We start from the raw sequence: 7,791 nt of genomic DNA, 5'->3' as shown, positions 1-7,791 counted from the left end.
TGAATAGTCATAGGTATAATAGGAATATGAGCCACAATTAACTGACGACGAGCAGGTCTATTGGGGTCAATACGTGACCCCAACTATCCTATGACATGCCACCACCAACACCCTGGAATGCTCTAATATCAAAATAATTGGGCTTTAAACCCAAAACAAACTCTACATATAATTTTATGAAGAAGTATAAAGGGTACTCTAAGTTGGCATGTGGTGGGGTGTTAATTACCATCTGCCATCGATCCCAAAAATTATGAGCCATGCTTGGATGTGTACACTACCCCATGGATATGTGGGATTTTTTTGGTGGAATGGGTTCACCTATGATGGGGTTTGAAAATATGGAACAAAGTGATATTTGTATATTCTTAAGTGTAAAATATTCCTATAGGAGAGGCCATCCAAATAAACCCGGTGTCTCTCCTCTCTCCACGCTTGATGTAAATCGAACTCTGCATCTATAGACCTAATTGCATCAATAACAATGGTGCATGTGTCGGGATATATGTGGTACTCTAAGGATCTCATTAACTTTTTTCTATATGAAAATAATATTCTCATCAATAATGGCTCAAAATCAACCCTCAATAGAATGAGGAGGTGGAGGATGATTCTCAGGTGGGGGTGGAGGTGGTGCACCATGGGCAAGGTCATTTGGGGGACGGGGATGGGGGGTTGAGGCCCTGCTGCATTAAGAAAATCTTCTATATCAAACTCATCCATGTGATGATGTGTATGTAATTTGAGCTCTGCATATATATATACACATTTAAAATTACAAATCAAATAAAAATTTAAAATCTAACTTTTGAAACTAAAACATGAATAAACTATAAATAATTTTAAAACATGTCTAATCTACATATATATACATTGTAAACATATACATATACAAGCTCTACAGACAGATAAATGATAAAAAATTACATATATATACATGTACATGTGTACATGAAATCAAGACCATGTTTTTACATATGATCATGTATAAGAATTTAAAATTTAACATCTATGAATTTTTCTGTAATTTTAATCATTGTAACACACATGACTTAAGGGCATTGGCCTAACTAGGACACGTGGCTTAAGGGGACCAAACTAGAAATAGGACAATTTTGGCTTAAGGGGATAGGCCTAAATAGGTTGTAATTAAATTTAGCATCTAAAAATTTTGTAATTAATCATTTAAGACACATGACTTAAAGGGATTGGCCTAACTATGACAAGTGGCTTAAGGGGATAGGCCTAATTAGGATGTATGTGGCTTAAGGGGATAGACCTAATTAGGATGTATGGGGCTTAAGTGGAAGAAACTTTAAATGGGAGACACATGTGGTTTAAGGGGTATGGTCATAATAATATACATGTTAAAAGGGGTACATGGTCGTAATTAGTTAATTTCATGTGTACTTAGAATTTAGGAATTTCAAATTTAGCATCTACAAATTTTCTAATTAATCATTTAAGACGTATCTTAAAGGGATTGGCCTAATTAGGATGTATGTGGCGTAAGATGATCTATAGGCCTAATTAGGATGTACGTTCATTTCATAATTACATGTGTCTTAAGGGGACATGGTCATAATTAAATTTAATTTGATCTTAATAACTTAATTTCATATATAGTTAATAGGACCTATTATGCTATTTAATATATGGCATTTAATAATACATATAGTTAATAGGTCCTAGTATGTTAAAAGGGGTATTGTTGTAATAGTATGTTAAGAGGGGTATGGTTGTAATTAGTTAATTTCATGTACCTAGAATAGGAATTTCAAATTTAGCATCTACAAATTTTGTAATTAATCGTTTAAGACACATGACTTAAAGGGATTGGCCTAATTAGGATGTATGTGGCTTAAGGGGATCATTTTAAATAAATAATTATGACTAGGATTCCCTTAAGACATGTGCATGTCCTAATTACATGTGTCTTAAGTGGACTTGGTCTTAATTAAATTAAATTTGACCATAATTACTTGATTTCATATATAGTTAATAGGAGCTATTATGCTATTTAATATATGATATTTAATAATATATATAGTTAATAGGTCCTAGTATGTTAAAAAGGGTATGGTCATAATAGTATGTTTTAAGAGGGGTACATAGTCGTAATTAGTTAATTTCATGTACTTAGAATAGGAATTTTAAATTTAACATCTACAAATTTTGTAATTAATGATTTAAGACACATGACTTAAGGGGATGGTCGTACAATTAGGATACAATATGAGATCTTATGTGGTCAAGATGGGTCATAAGGGGTACATGTTGTATACATAAATGTTAAAAAGGTGGCATTATGTCCAAAGGGGCTAGACACATGTGTTTAAACTAGATATATATGTCTTAAGGGGATGGAGGCCTAATTGGGACATGTGGCACTTCAAAGGGGATCAAACTATTTATTAGGACATGTGGCTTGAAAGGGGAATGAGACATAGCTTAAGGGGACACACATACATGTTCTAATGTACATGCATGACCCCTTAGGACCACATAAGATGACCCCTTAGGAAACCATGTGATCCTATGGGGTCATACATGTACATGGTCCTAGAAGGGGTTGAACACATGAGTTAGAGTGTGTGCATGTGTGTGACGGGCCTTTAGGACCACATTGTATTCTAAGGAGTCATATGTGATCCTAATGGGTCATGCATGTGTTCTAACACATGTGTGACCCCTTTGGACCACATATGAGCGCTTTTAACATCCTATACTTAGTGTATACAATATACCACTACTACTAGGATGGTAAAAGGGATCATATGTGGTCCTAAGGGGTCACAAATGTGTTCTAACACATGCGTGACCCCTTAGGACCATATTATGACCCCTTAGAACATAATGTGGTCCTAGTAAAGGCCCGTCACACACATGTGCACATTCTAACTCACATGGTATAATATGGACATGGATCAAACTAAATTATAGGACACATGTGGCTTAAAAGGGGAATGAATTTGAAAATAGGAGATGGCTTAAGGGGACACATGCATGTGTTCTAGAATGTACATGCATGACCCCTTAGGACCACATATGACACAAGCTTATAACATAATGTGGTCCTGAAGACCCAACACACACATGAACATGTTCTATCTCACGGTATAATATGGAAATGGCTTAAAAGGGGATGGAGGCCTAATTGGGACATGTGGCAAGAAAGGGGATCAAACTAAATTGTAGTCCACATGTGGCTTAAAAGAGGAATGAATTTGAAAGTAGGAGATGGCTTAAGGGGATACATGCATGTGTTCTACAATCTACATGTGTGACCCCTTAGGACCACATATGACCCCTTAGGGTCAACTGTGTGATTCTATGGGGTCATACACATATACATGGTGATAGAAAGGGTTGAACGCATGAGTTAGTTCATGCGTGCAAGTGTGATGGGCTTTTAGGATCACATTGTGTTCTAAGGGACTGTCATATATGTGATCCTAAGGGATATCACGCATGTGTTAGAACACATTCGTCACCCCTTAGGACCACATATGAGCCCTATTAAAATCCTATGTGTTCATATGTGGTCCTAATCTATTAACATCCTATGTGTGACCCCAACTACTAGGATGTTAATATGGCTCATATGTGGTCGTAAGGGGTCACACATGTGTTCTAACACATGCATGATCCCTGAGGATCACATATATGACCCCTTAGAACACAATGTGGTCCTAAAGGCCCATCACACATGCATTCAACCCCTTAGGACCATGTGTACATGTATGACCCCATAGGATCATGCATAGTGTCCTAAGGGGTCATGTATGTGGTCCTAAGGGGTCACACATGTACATTAGAATGGGTAAGTGTGACCCCTTAGGACCACATACATGACCCCTTTGGAAATTATGGTTGATCCTATGGGGTCATATGTGGTCATAAGGGGTTGGACGTGATGTGATACTATGTGGTCATAGGGGGTATGTTATATATAATAGATGTTTTAAGGGGTCACATGCATACATGTTAAAAAACACATGCATGACCCCTTAGGACCAAATATGACCCCTTAGGACATGATGTGATCCTATGGGATCATATGTGGTCCTAAGCAGTCGTGCATGTGTTAGAACACATGTGTGACCCCTTAGGACTACATATGACCCCTTATAGTCCACTATGCTCCTATGTGGTCATATATTAGGTGTCATGTATGTGATCCTATAAGTTTTCATTTTTCAACATTTTCATTTTATTTAAAAAAAAAGTTTTGGTTTTGGGTTTTCTCCGTTTTAGTTAAATTTCTATGTTTTGATTTTCGTTTTGGTAAATTTTAACAATGTTTTAAATAGTTTTGTTTTTGTTGTAATTTTTTGGTTTTCGTTTTCATTTCCATTTTTGTTTTGATCTTGTATTAAATGTTTTGGTTTTGATTTTTTGGGGGGCTTGGTTTTGTTTCAAGGTTTTCAACATTTTTATTAAATTTATTCATTTAAAAAAAATCCTAATTCATTATCAATAATTAAAAAAATAAATTACAAACTAAATTTAACTAATTTTAAAACTAAAAAGCAAATTTTTAAACTAAAACCATACTTATCTAATGAAAAAAATAATTGTTAAACTAAAAATCAATTTTTTTTAACAAAAAAATAATTTTCAAACTAAAAATCTAATTGTTTAACTAAAAAATTAATTTAAATATGAATTATTGAAAAAAAATGGGTGTTGGACATACCTGGAAGACTTGCAGGTGGCTTGCTGGCACTTTTTGAGAGGCCTCCATTCCTTAAATCGAGATCCCATATGGCAAAAATGAACCCCATTTCATTTAAAAAAATAAATATATATTCAAAATAGGATCGTGTTTCATTTCAACACGGGATCCCATTTCATTTTAACACAAGATCATGTTTTATTTTGATACGGGATCCTATTTGGGGTTCTAGTATCGGGATCCCATTTGTTTTTTATCTCAGGATCCTGAGCATAGATGAGATCCTGATTCCTCTCTTATTGACTCCGCCTGATTTCCACTTTTTAACTAAGTCCTAAATTTCCACATTAAGTGGACACAACTTCTTGCACTTACCCTAGCCAAACTATTAATGGTTAGGAAGTTATTGGCATTTATGTGGTAAAGGTTGAACATCATGATAGTCTCTGTATAGATGCGAGAATTTTTGAGCATAAAGATGTTGGAAAAGAGGTTGTAGTTGAAGAGGATGAACTTAAGAGATCTCGGGAGGAAGAGTGTATGCCATCGAAGACCCAAGTTGAATATGTTGTTGACTCCCAAGATGAGGAGGGTGCAGATTGGAGTGAGGTCATAGGGCAAGGAGGTCTCAGAGAAATTTTGGCTTCAGAGAGCTGTGCAGATGGCATGGCCTTGGCAAAAATAAAGAGGCACTCACGTGCTACTGAGGACAACCTTTGTACAGATAATTTCATAGAAGACTATGAGCCTATGGACTTAGATGAAGAAGTGCAAAGACGATTTTCTAGTTTGAAGAGAAAGTGGCCATTGACAGGAGCAGAGGACAATGGGCATCGGTCCAAGCGATTTCAAGCATCGTAGGGAGAGAAGGAAGATGTTTTCTCCCAACCAGAATCTATTAAGACTCACCAACCCGATTGGATGGATGTGGATGATAGTATCAACATGGATAATGAGCAACCTCGTGTGAAGGAGGTAAACAAATCGTTGCAAATGGAGGAGAACATGCTAGATTCATGGAATAATATTCTGAAGAAGTTTTTTTTATGCGAACAGGGAGGAGGCAATATTGATGACTGTCGTAAAGGAAGAGGCAGAGTATCCTCACCTCAGTAAGGAGGAAATTATTTTTGATATAGAAGAAGTTTAGTTTTTAAATCTTATTAAGTCTGATATAGTTTGGAGAAGTTTCATTCGAAGTTTTCTTGAATAGATTTTGGTGATGTTAAAATCTTCGCTAGGTCTGGTTCGAATGTAAGATCGAACATGAAAGCAGGGATGGCAATGCATGGCTATAGCGGTTGGCCTTCATGGGGGAGATTGTTGGGTAAGTATATTAAGCCCAATGGTCACATGACTGTTTGTGTTCCCTAGACTCTTCATTTCATATCTGATATGTTTATATAAATGGTTGTGTGCAGCCCATACATGATGTACTGTGTATTGGATATTTGGTTAATAAGATAATTCCCTGCATTTCTGGTGGACGTAGCCACTTAATGGTGAACCACGTTAAACTTTGTGTTGTGTGTTTTATTTTCTGCTGTTTTGTTTTCGATTCTCTGCTCATTTTAATCTTTACACTCTTTTCAGGTGAAATTGGATGTTTGTTGTAAAATATTTCATGAAATGCTATATTAGTTATTTGTTTTTATGCTTAAATTAAATGGTTATTACAGTTAAGTTATTATCTTTTGTTCCAGCTTTTCTAATAATGGACCTAGAGGTTTTTTGAGTCCAATGCTATATAGACTACAAAATATCATTTCTCCAAAATTCTATATGAATTTGTTTATTACAAATTCAAGCTGGAATTTTTGAAGGGAGTTCTTCCATCAGATTTAAATCCACATGCTATGACTTAATAAATAATCTTGTTTGATTATGAAAATACAAAGCCCTTTAAAAAGTCATATTACGATCTGCCGTTATAAAGAAACAACAAAAAGTATCCATTCACAACTAAAATAAATTCTATATTTCCCTTAGGCTGTCAATTTCCTTGAGTCTATTCTTGAACGAGGAAATCCAAATACCCATGAACTTTTAAATCAGAACATGTTCTCAAATTTAAAGTAAATCATTTGATAATTGATCTATTTGCACTCCTTTCCTGACAACCAGTAAAAAGAAAAATTAATACGATGTTCCGAATATTATTCTAAACTGAGTTCCTTTGCTACATCTCACCTAAAAGAGGAGGGCTGGACAGAACAAATGATCTCTTTGAATGATAAAGGGGAACACCTGCAACCCAAAACAGCGACATTCAAGAAGCTAAGAAAGAATAACGCCAAAAGAAAAAGCACAACGGAAAAGGGAAAAATCCCAACAGCAATCAACAAAGATAGGCATGACGATTATTGACTTGAATTCGGTATCAGCTGATTTATGATTAACACACCCAGCCAAATCTACGATCATGATAGTTCATCTTTCGGTGTCACATGGCAACCTGGAAAATGTTAAGAATAGCCACGTTACACCCTCAGCTGTCCAGCGTCTCCCAGAATTCTCTCTTATTCCTTGCTTCAATAAGCAAACACTTTTTATCTTGTCATTGCTATGCTTTGAAGATATACGAATGTTTGCTTTAATATCTGTCTCTGATTTTTCTATGGAGGTTTATCTGATTTTTAGGAATATCAGTTTTTAATTCTGCAAGATACAGAGAATAATTGCCTTTAACAACTGTCTCTGTTTTAAGTGATGATAGAGTAGGGGCCCCCCTTAGAGCCTCCGTACCTACAAGTCTGTCCTCCTCGACGCCACTTAATTCTCTTCCGGCAAGGCAAGCACAGTGATGTGGATAGGGCGGAACTATTATGCTCCAAGCACAAACAAATAGGAGTTAGGGCGATACAGGGCAAGGTTGGTAACAGTTCGAGTTATTGGAACATAATTGTAATATATTTAGACAATTAGTAGTTTTTTCATTAAATATTATAAAGATGGATTTTTAGTTTTATTCTTATAAATGCATTGTTTCATTGATGTTTTAGCATAAGATTTTAAGTATACAAATACTTATGCAACTATCAATTTCAAAGTTCATACATAATGTTATACATGTTCATATGACTGCATTGTTTAAATGTCACGGTTAGAAATAC

This window comes from Cryptomeria japonica, chromosome 2 (genome assembly GCF_030272615.1).
Source record: "Cryptomeria japonica chromosome 2, Sugi_1.0, whole genome shotgun sequence".
In the NCBI taxonomy this organism is placed as follows: Eukaryota; Viridiplantae; Streptophyta; class Pinopsida; order Cupressales; family Cupressaceae; genus Cryptomeria; species Cryptomeria japonica.
This window is presented reverse-complemented; position numbering follows the sequence as displayed.